The 14,840-nt window shown below is 37.9% G+C and overlaps 1 long non-coding RNA gene across 2 annotated transcripts in view; it reads right to left on the bottom strand.

Moving 5' to 3' along the window:
- Positions 1-1,485: 1,485 nt before the first annotated feature.
- The window catches only part of LOC135412720 (uncharacterized), an 86,081-nt gene continuing 72,726 nt past the window's right edge, over positions 1,486-14,840 (bottom strand). For both annotated transcript variants that reach the window (XR_010429911.1, XR_010429912.1), the window contains 3 exons: positions 11,753-11,924; positions 6,243-6,358; positions 1,486-3,851 (listed from right to left, as the gene is read on the bottom strand). This is a non-coding gene — a long non-coding RNA (uncharacterized LOC135412720). The remainder of the gene's footprint in view (positions 3,852-6,242; positions 6,359-11,752; positions 11,925-14,840) is intronic.

The following is a 14,840-nucleotide window of genomic DNA, read 5'->3' as shown; positions in this document are numbered from 1 at the left end:
AGTGCTACCTAATCCCTTAAGGCAACAATGAAAGTCCTCTTTTTTTTAAAAAAATAGCATATATTTTTTAAAAAAGTGTGTATGTATAGATATACAAATATACATACATACAGACATACAAATGAAAAATTATGTACAATATCTATAAATAAAAAAAAGCTGCTCAGGTATTATGCAGCCTCTCAATAAAAAAGAATGGTTAAGGATAATAACTTTGTTAGCATGTTAATTTACCTGTTTTGTGTAAAGAGGAGAAAAAATCAAGAGTAAATTTAAAAAATGAAATCAAGGAAGAACAATACTTTATGGGCATTCTTGCAGTAAAAGCAATTAAAACACAACTGTTTCAGAAAAAAATATGAACAGAGATTTAAGCACCAAAAGTTTTTGTTCTTATGTTAAATATGCTTACTTGTATTTATACTACTCATATCAACATATATTATGACACGTTGTTGTGGTTTATGAGTGATATTCCCCAATTTAATTTTCCCATTGAAACGCTCCAAACCATGTGCTGCTTTCTCACTCCCTACTTCCCTTTCCCCTTCCCCTGCAGCGGGGTGGAGAGGAGAACTGGAGGCACAGAAGGTAAAGATTACGGGTTGAGATAAGAACAATTTACTGGAAACAGCAATGAAATAAGAAACAAACTAACAGCAGCAGTACCAATAACAGGATGTACAAGAAAAGAGGTGAATGACTCACACGTTGCTCCACTGCAGAAACCCCCCAAAATACCCAACCACTCCCTCTGCCACGCTACGTGACCTGGAAGAGAGCCCTTCCTTCATCCCCAGAAAATGTCATGAGGTGGTAGAGAATAACCTTCATGTCCTTGTCATGCCCCCTCCTGACTACTGCAAAAATTAACCCTGTCCTTCCATTGAAGATACTTAATTTCCCCCTGAAAAGTCCACTTGTAAGACAATTAGTATTTCTTTGCTAAGTACAATGCAGTTTGATTTCCAACAAGAAAACTTCCCTGTATAAATTTTGAGCTACCTCTACTCTGAGGTCACTACTAACAATGAAAAAGAAAAGCTTAAAACAGCCCCTATGGAAAAGCATAGCCCTCTTCTAAAGAATCAATGAAAAATTTCAAACTAAATTTTAGGTTTGTGATTTCATCAGTCCTGCCTGGGTACCTCCTATAATAATACTGCACCAAGATCCACTTTTAATTGTCACAAATTTTTCATGTAATAAAACTCTATGATTGCAAAAGCAAATATATGGGTATTAACTAAAATATCTTCATTTGTGACATTTACTGCTGATCTGGCTATTTTAAGCCCATACTCCAGGTTATCCAGTTCTTGTTGGTTTGTTTTTCCAATGTGAAAATCTTCAGACAGAGAGGCATGTGGTGCAACAAACACTGGAACCTCTTTCAAACGGTGTCATAGGTTTACTTGTTCTAAAAATCCAAGCAGAAATTTTCCTTTCCCCTGTCCCGCTGTAAGAGAAGGAGGTTGAACGAGGAGGGGGAAGGGGTATTTACTATACAAAAGAACTAGCTGGCAGACCTACATTCCCAGCTAATAGCCCTTCCAGAAAAACTGCAGGGAGGGGGAAGGAGTTTTTCTCCTCCTCTCCTTGCAAACGGGGGACACTTCATTTTCTGCCATAATGGAGGCAAGGGCAGGGGGGTATTGGAAAAACTTTGAGGTCATTTTTGCTCTCGATCTGGTCATCTAGCTGCTCTTTGGCCTCGGCTTGCCGGCGCACTGCCCTGTCTCCAGCCCGAATCTGGGGGAGTACCGACCGCAGCCAGCCGCTGACAATGTGAGTTCTGCAGGAAAGAAACCACCCTTCTCTCCCCTTCTCCCCTTCCCCTCCTCGGTGAGGGGGAGAGCTCCATTTCGGTTTCTCCTGTGCACTGGGGCTCCCACGCCGCGACCGCCAAAGCCCAACAGCACCTCCTGCTGACCAACACAGAGCACTGCAGGCTCTGCTCCTCCAGTGATCCAACACTACCCCCTTCCAACCGTGATTAGAATCGTGCAAGAGGACAGAGAAGTATCAAAATGTTTCTTTTTTTTTTTTTGAAGGCAACTTTTGGGTACAGGATTATTGTTTAGTTGTTTTTGCGTTCTTTTGCTGTTTTTTGCCAATATACATATATCCTCTAATAAAGGGTTGTTATTTCTTTCTTTTTTCCATACTTCCTCGATTGGAGCCTCTTAATTTCAGATTTACAATTGCTGAGAAAGAGGAGTTTGGTCTACCTCATAACTCATCCTCCTTAGCAAAACACCTCAGTCTCCTTAAACTGAGACAAATGGAAACACAGAACTCTACTATAGCCACTGCAGCAGTTCAGTCACATTATTTTAATCACTCTGCAGCATTTACAGTTGTCAGGAAAAGGATTGCTTCCATTGGCTCCATCTGGCCAGCTGTTTGTCATCTTAATGGACATGCATTCCAGGTCTTCTTACGCCCATGGTCATGTTCGAATTCATCTGCCCCAGTGGAATACTTAACAAGAGCAATTTTTAAAAAAAAACATAGTTGAATGAACCATCAGACTTGGTCTTCAGGGTTTATAGCTATTTACCTAATTAAAATGCTTAGAAAACATTTTTTCAGGCTTTCTATGGCTATTAGCTTTTTGTTTTGGTTTGGTTTTCCCTTTTTTACCCTCCATTAGTTATTTTTCCATCATCAAGAATGATTTTTGTTTTACAATAGTGAAGGGAGTAAATTAAGGTGTGGACCTAACTATCATCCTCTCAAAACTTATAGAAGGACCTAACTCTGGAATAGAGATCTCTCATGTAGAGTTAGAGCAAAGGTACAGCTCAGTGAAACTCAGTGGTACTGCCTTCCCTTTTGGGAAACTGCATCATCCCTCAAAACTTCATCAAAAATATAACAGAATATAGACATATCCATCTGGCTTTAAGGTTTTTTTCTAGGTTTAGAAGACTGAGGGGAGGGACATTTGTGATTAAAAATTTTTTGGCACCCCAAACAGGAAGTTTGGCACTTGTTGTCCTAAAGCTGTGTTATCCCTGTAAAGTCTAGTAATTTATGCATATTTCATACATGTGCATGCCTAATAATTTAGAGAAATTCATAGATCAAGAGAACACAGAAAAGTCTAGCCTAAATAAACATTGATTTAGAGGACAAAAATCAGACAAAAAAGAAAGAAAGAAAAAAAAAACAAAACAAAAAAGAACAAGAAAAGGAAAAAAAAAAGAGTAAAAAACAGCTGTAATGACCTACCTTCATAATTTGCAAGTGAAGTGATAACTGAAAAATAATTGTTTTAAAATATCTATACCTCAGTGGTAGGTAGCTGATTCATGCAACTGTGAATGAGACTGCAATAGTGAATCACATTCCAGGATCCAGCTACCAGTAAATCAGATATCTTAGAAACATTTGTCTCATGTTTCTGTACACATGTACATACCCACATAGCAGTTTTAGCTTCAGTAGATACTTTGGAAATGAATTTTAATGGAGCTTCATAAAACAAACATTTTCACTAATTTAAATGACATTAATGTATTTTTATTGATCCCATTTGCCATTGGTTTGGTTCTACAAATTTTCTCTCTGCACTCACATTCCTAAGATTAATAAAATTAATATTTTTGGAAAATTGCAGTGTCCCTGTAATTACTTTAGATACAAATTGCACACATTTTATTGCCTTCATTAAGCCTGTAGTTATATGTGGCTCAGAGGATTAGTAATTAGGTGATTAATGGACAGTTTACTCTACTTTTCCAGTCTGCCTTCCAATTTTTTTTTGCCATCCGCTCATAGCTTCTGGAAGCAGTTGTAGCCTTTTCATGCTGACATATCTCTTCTTCCCTGGCTGAAGGAATCACCTACATGAAGTTTCAGAAAACAGTCTTATAAATCAGCACAGAATTACACAGAAATTAGTTTACTTCATTGAAAAGCTTTCTTTCTAACTAAATGTTGCTGCATGTAGTAATGAAAACTGTGACCCTGCAAATCATAATATGGCTATTGACAATTAATTAAGGACAAGAACTCTTTTATTCCCTACAATATTAACAGTCTAGATTCCCAGCAGATAGCCCACAAGCTCTTAAATTTACCAGTAGTTTTGAGAAAGGAATGTAATGAAATTTAGGAAACCAGAAATAGGCAAAACAGTAAATTGCAAATTCTGCTTGTGCTCTTCCAACAACCCAGGGAGCCAAAACCTGCCTGAGCTTTTGCTTTGCATTGCTCAGCACCGCATGTGCTAGTTATGCTGGGCATCCAATGCTGCAGAGATGGCAGCGGCATCCCTGCTTCTGTTGCCTTGGAAGTGACAGCAGCTCCACAGAGGCTTTTTGTTGTTATTAAACAGCACCATACCTCTTGCTGTGGTCCGCAGCATCCCCTACAGAGCTCATAAAAAGTGATATTGTATACCTTTACTATCCTAACCAGGAAAGACTTGCTTTTCTTTTCTTTGTAATGCAGCTCCAAAAATTATAATTCAACCCTGTTTCAAATTGCCTATGTACCATTCAAGAATTTTAGCAAGGAAAACACTGAAATTGCATATTACTCCACTAGACCATATGACATAATAAGATTCAGAGAGATGGAAGGGTTCTACTTCACAGACTGATAACCAAATCAAGATTTCCCCTCCTCAGTTCAAGGCTTCTTTTGAAGCCCCTTCTCCTCGTGGTTTTAGAACATGGCCCCTCTTCTCCAACAACAACTACAACATCCTTCTTTTCTGGTTTGGTGTGATATGTTTAATTTTGCAAGAGTGAGGGGGTGGAGAGTTGGGGAGGGGGGGGAAGTTTTCCCCCTAGAGTTAAAAAAAATTGTAACCATCGAGGGGGTGGTGTCCTTTTGGGTTTGAGCCAATGAGCGCTCCTGCAAAATATAAACATTATCACAACCAGACTGGAAAAGAAGGATTGATCTTGTAGTTACTGCAGAGAGTAGCCATGTTCTAAAACCACGAGAAGGGGCAGGAGCCTCCCTGGGGGGCCATGGCCCCCCCCGGGCCCCAGATGGGGCTGCAGGAACTTGGAACAGTATTAAAGTGGGCCAGGTGTATGTAGCTAAGAGCTGGGGAAGTTTTTCCACTGTGAGTGGGACCAGAGGACTGAAAAGCAGTGGCAGAAACAGCACTGACCGGAGAACAGTGGGAAAAGCCAAAAGAGATAAGAAGCAGCAGCAAAGCCGGTATTGCAGCCAAGGAGGAGAGACACAGAGAGATGTCTGATGGAGACAGAGCAGAACTAAGCTCTAGAGAGAGAGAGAGTTTGGGGTAAGAACTGAAACAAACTCCCAAACCCCTCTGAGACCTCTTAGAGAGGAGGAGGAGATGGACTCCTATTTGAGAGGAGTCTTGGAGTGCAGCATGCACCGGAGAGAGAGAGGAGCTAAGAAGCTCAAGACGTCCCGGAGCTGGACCGAGACGGCCAGATGGAATGCGGAGGGGGTGACCTTGGCCCTCCCCCGTCAAGACAGAGCACAGGAGCTCTGACAGAACGGTTGAGGCAAAGGCTTTCAATTGAAAGCTGCCCGAGACGTTCTGACTCAAGGGAGCTTGAATCCTCTGAGGAAGGGACCTTCATGGGGGTCTTACACCCCATGATATGATGTGGTGAAGTGAGTTCTGTCCCTGCTACGCAGCCCACAGAAGAGAGAGAGACCTTCCATTGGAGTCGAAAAGCCGAGAGGGGTAGAGGACACCCCCCCTTGTGTGTATTGGAAAGAGATCCAGCTACAACAATCCAGTTACAGCTGCTGCATGGAAGAAGAGAGGCTGCTGCTCTTAGAGTGGAAAGGATCTTCTCCCTTCTGGACTTTTATTGGAGGGAGAAGAGATTGATCCATTGTAAATACTGATTTATCATAGGAGAGATAGTTAAGACTATGTATATGATGTACTGTAATATTTATTTGTGCAGTGATTGTAATATAATTCCCTTTTCCCCCATATTGAGTCTTGTGTAGTGTCTGGAAAACCCATCTCACACTGGGTTGAGATGTGGGGGGGGGCTTGGACTCGGGAATTGGATTTTAGGGGTCTCAAACCAGGACAGTATTGTACACTAATCCACAAAGCAAATAAAGCTTGGAGTTTTTAAAGTCTCTAGTTAAATTTATATGCAAGCCTATAAAAATTGATATGAAATAGTCATTGTATGTAGCCATAAAAAGTCCATTAGATATATCAGATTAATTGTTTGTAGGTGTGGATTATCTGGTGTATAGGTAACATGGAAGTCATTTACCACAGGTGATCTGTTAAAATGATGAAACATTTGTTCTTCTCAGCATGAGCTTCCAGTCGCTCAGAGGGTCTGCTCCTTAAATACCATGCCGATGCACTCTTGAGCCAAGGATCTAGCTGCAGATGGAGTCAGAGGCTTTTTACTTCTTAAAAGCATTAGGCTTTCAAGCATCAAGCTAGAGCTGAAGCAATCAACAGCTATCAGAACATGATGACTGTTCCAGGGTGGTCTTAGTCCTTCAAACGTATCCTGCTCAGTCAACAGAACAAGGATACTTACAAAACAAACTCAGCACCAACAGAGTAGACATATTTCTGTCTTCAGTTACATCTTCATCAAATAAGCTTTACATTATTTTTCAGTCCTATAGTTTATCCAGCTAGCCTGAAACCAAAGGACATGGAACAAGGTGAGAAGACTGACCTCATTGCTTGTGTGTTGGATTTGTACAATCAAGAAGAGTAGGCAACTGGGTCTACAGGCCTCCAGACTCTGCTCTGGTGTGTGTATGCCAGAGAAGGGGAGAAGAATATGACAGGTCTTTTTATTCAAAAGCAATTATTAGATATCCCACTGCATCAGATATTTTCTCTCTACATCTCCTCTGACAATTATTAGATGCATAAAATACTCTAAGTGATTGTAAATATCCTGCAAAATCATATTCTTTTGATCTCTAGTTAGCTTTCAGTTAAGTATGCTCTGCCTACAGCACTGATGGATCAATAAAGGATGCAAAAAGCAAAGCATTTTGAAAGGTGTAAGTCTGTGCTTTGGTTTTGGCGTCAGTATTCAAAACAGCTAAAGCTATTGGAGCTTTAGAATTTCATCAAATGCAAATTGTCAGCTTTGGTACACAGAAGGTTAACACTAATTCTTAGGCCTGGAGCGATGTATGAAAATATACAGTCAGAGACTTCAGGAAACCCATCTACATTTTGTACATTTTTCACTTCATCAGCTACTCTGGTGGTAGCCAGTAGACCAAATTTCAGCAAATTTGTGCTCCTGACAGCAGTCACATCAAATTACAGAATCTTCCAGACTTAGCTGGCACCCTCATCTTAGCCTTTCTATCAAATAATATGCCTGTTGCCTTCACCATGCCTTAATTATGTGAAAATCAGCAGACTGCTGCTTGTGCCAGCAAAGAAAATGGGGAAAGAATTGTGTTCTTTCCAATGGATATGGCTGGACACCCTTCAGAGACATCTGATTTGATTACCAGTAACAATATTCCATTGACGTTCTTTTTTATATCTATAGCTTAAGGCCCTTTTCCTAAAGAATTAGGTTATGCATGCACATAATAACCTGAATAATTTTTTTTCTTGGTGACAGAGATACTGCGAATTTTAGTTCTGATTTTCCAACAGATGCTACTTCGTAGATTAGTATGATGTATCCCTAGGGCCACTCTATTATGCTAAAGAAAAGATTAAGAGGGTGGGTGAAGGTTGTTTACTGCAGAGGAATAAATCTCATGGGAGACACATGAAATACCTTATCCTAGTCCCAAACCAAAATGTTCTAATTTCTTGGAATCAAACACAAAGTCCAAAGGGAATCAAGGTCAACACAACAAACTAGGTGATCCAACATCAACATAATTACATTCTATTGACCCAGAAGAAATTCTAGAAGAAACACAGATACCGCTGGATGCCGGAATGGTATCTATCAATTTCTGGCCTCTGGGTCTTGTCATTACCTGACATCTTCACTGCTAAAACCTTTCCTTCAGAATCTTCTCCTCATTTCTATAACCTGATTATTTACACTGGATGCCAGTACCTAACAAACTGTTCCAGGCTAAATTCTACCAGTCTGCATCATAAAAGGGATTTTGTTCCTTGGAACATCCTGCCTTTCATTATCAATGAAAAATATTTTAAAATAGGCTTCTTTAGAAATCAAACTCTGATATTTGCCATGCATTTATCCTAAGGCATCACAGGAAACTTGACCAGAGGGATTGTCTGAGGACTCTTGTCTACCTTAGTTATAAAAGAACCAACCATCACCAACTTCACAAATAAGAAAGGATAATAATTAAATATCAAAGAAAAATGGAAAAAAAGAAAACTATGCATGGGCAAATTGACAGGTCTATATCAGATATATAATAGATCTCCCTCTTTTCTCTCGTTTACCTAGTATCTCACTGGGACAGGGGTCTGATCTGTGTGCCCACAACACACTATCAATTACAGAAAAGTAATCAAACTCGTGCGTGACAAATATGTTTTACAAATGTTTCTTGCTAATGGCCCAGCATAACTGCTCTTTTCAAGGATGTCCTCCGGAACACTGAGGACAGCTGAAAACACAAACAAGAAAACTACACTGGAAAGATAAAAAGAAACAGAGTATAAGGATTGTCTGTTTCTCACAGTCTGATGACTTTCCAGGGTGAGAGAAACAGACTGTTATTGGCAAGAAATTAATATTAAAATATAAAATAAAAGGTACATTAGGTCAAGTCCTAAGTCTGTGAAGCACTGTGAGTGTGAACTGTAAAAAGCATTCAATTGTTACAACTGTATTGAACTGTACACTATGTATTTCTTTTTGTTTATTGCCTCATGCCACAAATATTCCCTAATTCCAAATCTCAGCCACATGCAGGAAAATATATTTGTGCTGCAATCTAAATGGTCTAATAAAAACAACATTCAACCATTTGGAACTGAAATATTCATGAGATACTCAGGGAACAATGAAACTGAATTGCTTCAGCTATCCTAAAGGAACAAAAGTCAAGAAAACACAGGAATAACTAGAAAGTGTTCTACTGTGCCTTCAAAGTTTTTATTTTGCCTTTTACTCCTCTTACTTCAAATCAAGTAACTTCATTCCAATTTAGTAGATATCACTCCTGGCTACCCAGGTTGCTCACATCCATCTATTTAAATTTTAGCCTGTGTTAAGCTACTATGAAACGATAATAGGAATTTTGCCCAACTCAGTGAACTTCCTCTGCCACAGTATAGTCATAGAGCCAGATAATGTATTTATGTGAGTGTTTGCATCTTCATGTGAGTCCAAATAAATGCCAAAATTAATTTTAAAAGTTTCCTAAAATTGAATGCTTAATCTTAGCGAAAACTGCATATCCCTTGCTTGTTATAATTTAAAGATATTACTTTGCTGAGAACTAGCTCTAGGCTCAAGCTTCTTGAGACACTGGTATTAACTGACCATTTCCTGCTTCAATAGAACATATGACCCAAATAAGAAAAACAGTTTCCTAATTAAAATTGCAAACAGTATAACTCAATTATCTTACATCATTATTTAGAAATCTGGGTCAGTGCTATTCTTGCCAGGAATTAAATGAATCTAGAAACAATGCACACTGGGAGCAGCTATCTTAAACTACTGCAGCTCTATCCCTCAGACCCTTATGACTGACATCTGCAGCTAAAAAGGATGTGCCTCTTCAGTATCTGTTGGTCTGGGTGAGCAGAAATTAATTTCACATGATTCTGCATATGTTTATTATTCTTTATTCTTAGCATCTCTCTAGCTATATCTGTAATGGCAAATATAACTGTCACCTTTCTCTCCTTTTTAATGGATGTCCCTTTTCCAGCAACAACACGCAAAAGTCCTCTGTGTCTTCTATTCCCCAAATGTCTTCAATTAACCTATGCTTTTTTCTCTCAACATTATACATAGGAAGGCAACTAAAACCTAAATACAAAATAAAGCAGATAATCAGCCAGCTAAGTCTGTGATACACGGAAATAAGGGAAATTTTACAGAACTCAAAACTTTACAAGGAGCCTTTGATCTACTGCTGATCTACTCTGAACATTTTAGATTATGTCCCAGCTGCCAAGATTACCTTTGACTCCTACACTGCAATTTTCCCCTCCCAAACCCTGATGCAACAGCCAGCACTGCCTACCCACAACTTCTTTACACATCATATAAGGGCAAAGGCTGCTCTGGCTGCAGCTAGACTACTCTCTTCCAGCTCCCCAGAGCTGTTTGTCAGCAGCTTTCTGCGTTGACTCTATACATTACCAGCTGTTTGAAGTCCTAGTTTGGGCTTCTGCATCAACACCTAAACAATGTTTAAAGTCAGGAAATATTAACTACATTCAAAAACATATCTCTAAATCCAAGATTGGCTTCAAAACATTTAAATTCTTGCCCACTAAAAGATATTTCAATAAGAATAGTATAAAGATTTGGTATGAATTATTGTCAACTCAGCTTTTCTGAGTACAAGAAAATTAATAGCCTAGGGGAGGGGAAAAAACTAAGTTTTTCTTCTAGAAAACTGATTTTTCCTATTGACTTGTTAACTGACAATTTTTGACACGTTCTTTAATGCTAACAACCATTTTTTCTAAGGTAAAATGTGTTTTGCCAGTTTCTTACAGCTTTCAAATCTTCACATAATATGTACCATTGAGAGAAGTCCCATGGATGCAGAATACAAATATTAATAGAGGATTTGGAAACTGAAAAACTAAACACTACCTTACTTAGATTTATGTTTTTGTATTTGTATCAAGCTGTCATGTGCTTACAGCAGTACAGATAAAACAGGATCTTAATGTTTTTGCATCAAAGAAGCTTGTAAGCTAATTTGATTTGATCCAGCTGCTTTACCCCACAAGCCTTATATGTAGAGCCTTAATCATGACGTCTTAAAAAACTTTAGGTGCTGAGAGAGACTGGATTCCTATCTCACTACATTATGTAATTATTGGGTCAAATCAATCAACTTGTGTGTGCTGGGGGAGGGGCCAGGTCGGCCAGCCCTACAGCCTCATGGCAGCCACAGCAGACCACATGGAAGCCACATGGCACAGCCTCATGGAAGGTGTCAATCAAAGGGCCCACCTAGTATTCTGCCCACACCATGCCCCCTGGAGCCTCTGATTGGCTGCACCACCCCTCACTCAGGCCTGGAGAGCACTGAGTGGTCACTGAGCCAGGTGTCCCACTTGGGAGGGGTGGCCACGCTGGCCAGACTATATAAATAGAGGGGCACAGTGTCTCCTTTTTCTCTTCTCCGGCAATCACCATGTGGGAGATTCTCAGTGGTAACTATTGTTCTCTTATTCTAATCTCTTGCTTTACTCCTTCTTTGTTCTCTCTCTCTTTACTCCTGTTTCTTCTCTTAATCTCTCTGTTTCCTTAGTCTCTTGTGGTTAATTTAAACTAGTGGGTTGTATTTTACTGAGTTGTGGGTTGCTGTTTGCTGAGTGCTTTGTGGAATCTTCTTGATTGTGTGTTACCCCTGTGAACCTTTTGCCAAAATGCATATTTTCTCACTAAATTAAAAGAAATCTCTTGAGAAAAAGTGTGTACCGTTTTCTCTCTATGTGATCTCAAGGTATTAAAGAACCAAAGGCTCTGCAAGATTTTGGTGGGAACTCTTGAAGTGTTAAATAAAAATAATACTCCCGGTAAAGCTTGAGGCTTCTGGTCTGGGGTGTTATAGGTGCCATTCAAATTTCCAGATTATAAACTTAGTTTTTGGATGATACCTTGTTCCACAGTGGCTCTTTTGCTCAATTTATACTGTGTATTTTCTGAAGTGTTTAGGAATCACTCTGGGATACCAAGTGTTTCAAAGGCATGAGAATGTGCATCCTCCCCGTTGAATGTAGTCTTCAATGTTAAGCCACACAAAATTCTTCTTTCCACTTCTACAAATATCTGCAAAATATTATGAGAAAAAAATCATCTCTTTACTTTTTAGTAAAAAAAAAAATGCTTTTTTTAACATAAGTTTCCGTTTGCTTTTCAGAAAAACATTTGCTGGAAAATTAAGGGTTTAAGAATGAAGAGGACTTCAAGACATCATATAGTGAATAAAGAAAGACCAACCCAAATAAGTTTTTGTTTCTCTTTTTTGAAGGCATTCTGTGCAGCAGAAAAGTAATATATATTGTTTCATATTTGTAAATCAACCATTAGTTTTGTTTGTTGAAATTATTAACCTGCAATTCTGTTTCATTCCTAGTTTGAAAAATATATATTCTGTTTCTGTGCCTATTAACAGAATTCTGAATCCACTTCAGTTAAGTCTGCTCAACTTTGTGGTTATTGTTAAGAAACATAAGTATTTATATTAGCATTTTTATTCAAGAAAATTTATTTATAAGGGAAACAAGACCCATAATTCAAATGTCAACTTTAAAAAAATTATTTATTTGAACTATGTAAAAACTAAGTCAGAATTTATTCATAAAATTAGTGTAAGAAGATATAAATAAACAAAAGTTAAAGTACAGTACTTTTGACAACTTTAATAATATTTATCATCCTCTAAAACATCATCTAAGCTTCTATTCTGCAATATCATTTTGTTATTTCATCATTTTGGCTGGAGAGCTACTCAAACCATTGGATTTCAAAAAGATCTCAAGTGATTCTATGTCTTGTAAACCAGACATGTTCAATAAATAAACTTCCTAATATGAAGGAATTAATGACAAATTGTTTTCTGAATCTCCCCCTTGCAGAGCACTGCTGCTCAGGAATTGCCAGCAAACAGTGGTTATATTAAGCCTTTATCTATTGAGTTATTTGAGCTTTAGATTTCAATCTGTACTATAGATTAAACATTTTTCTTCTAAGGTATCTTTTGTTATTTTCCTAAAAAGAAAGTCCATTCTTCACAGCACATGTGGAATAGTAAGATATCTGTACTGCATGGAAGAACATGTGCTTTTTTTGGCTCATATTGATAAATCAATTAAACTTTGATTAATGTTTGGCTCAGTGTCACATAAATTTGCCTAAGGGCTGATACCACATAAACCAAGATGGCTGGATGCGAGCTCTCTTAAAACACTGCATTCAGTGCATCCTGTGTATTCCTTTTCAAGCACAGGTTTGCTTCCTCTCACTGCAGAAAATTTCTGACACGTAGAATGAAGACCTAGAAACACCCATCCTGTGTCTTTTGTTTGCAATCAAACATGGCTAAGAACGCAACCAGAAATATTCTTACAGTGCAAATTACAAGTCTCAATAATCTACTTTAGAGTTTACACTCTATTTGCTACTCCTTTTATTTGCATGATAAAATAAAGAAAACCGACAAACTGGAAGATTTACAAAGCTGTCTCATTCTTTCAAAATAAGAATTCTAGATACATCTCAAATACTTTGATCAAAATTTCCTTGACTCATTCAAATCTATTGTCTGATTTAAGTCATCTTTACAAGCAATCAAGCCATCTGTCTCTATACTCAGGCAAGGAATGGCTAATGCTGTGATGAGCTCCACAGCAGCTTCCTTTTAATAAAGCAATAAACTGACTTCCAAGTATTTGGCAATGCCAACCAGGAAGGGTGTAATCATACGAATAGGTAGTTCTAAATAGTTCACATATGAGTTCCAGACGTGCAGGGGGAGACAGTGTGCTAGGAATGCAGAAAATAAACTTCAGTACACAATAACTTATGTGTTAAGAATTCAATTGTCCCCTTGATAATACCATGATAAATTATCCTGTTTAACATGGACAAAGTATATAAAACATTTTTAAATGTACAGCTTCCATCTTTTGGTCGCAACAAATTTGGAGCACCATCTCATAGATTTAATGGCTGCAGTAATGTGGCCAAAGGTTCACTGATCTAGTAAAAGCATTTCTAGAATTATGAAGTCATTAAAAGTCATTAAAAACAAGTAGAGGTAACAAGTGAGAAATACATAGACAGTGATGTTAAAAAAAAAAAAGAAAAGCTGATTGACAAGGAGTCACTAGTATCGCTTTTGATGTATTTAATCAATATTGATTGTACAGTTTAATGACACTCGTGGTCAATAATTCTATATTGTTATCTATGGAAATAATTTCATAATTTCATTGTCCATAATTATGGAATTAATGTATGAAGCACAGTACTTGATGTACTATTCAGTATTTATGGTGAAGTCATCTGTGTCATCTCTATCATTTAGCACTGGGAAAGATCCAGTTACAGACAAATTCAAACTGTAATTAGAATGACGAGTCAAATTTACACTTGCTCAATGGTAGGTATCTATAAAGTGACCAGATTTCTCAATTATTTCAGATGACTTTTCTCAAAATGTCTAAGAATGTTTATCAATGTCTTCATTTATATTTGAATAAGATATGCATTAAGTAATTAGACATTTGAAATAACTGTTAGAATTGTTAGCTGGCTCTCTCTTCTCAAAAGGCCAAAGTAGCTCACAATGGCTAATAACTAAATATTTCATGTGTAAAAGGATATACAGACGCAATTACTGCTGCAACCTCATCCGAGCAGCCAAGTCTAATTAAGTGCCAAGCTAGAGTTACAAAAGGTTTATGAAACTTCCCCTCAAAAATGATGACTCAGCTATGGTGACACATAGACAATAAAACTACCTCCAGGAGCAAGAAGAACAGGACTTTTATATAGCTTTGTGAGTAATGCTATGGAAAGACCCTGTTCTCCCACACTATTCAAAATATATTATTGAAATTAAAACACAATTGAAACATTCAACCTGTAGTCAAGAAAGAAAACTTGTTGTAATATTCCCACCTTCATTAACACATTCCTAAATCTGTTTAAATTGTTCTTGCCTTCAAATCAAACATAGGA

Source organism: Pseudopipra pipra, chromosome 4, assembly GCF_036250125.1.
Source record: "Pseudopipra pipra isolate bDixPip1 chromosome 4, bDixPip1.hap1, whole genome shotgun sequence".
Classification (NCBI taxonomy): domain Eukaryota; kingdom Metazoa; phylum Chordata; class Aves; order Passeriformes; family Pipridae; genus Pseudopipra; species Pseudopipra pipra.
Note: the sequence above shows the minus strand (reverse complement) of the source record. Positions and strands in the feature narration are given on the sequence as shown.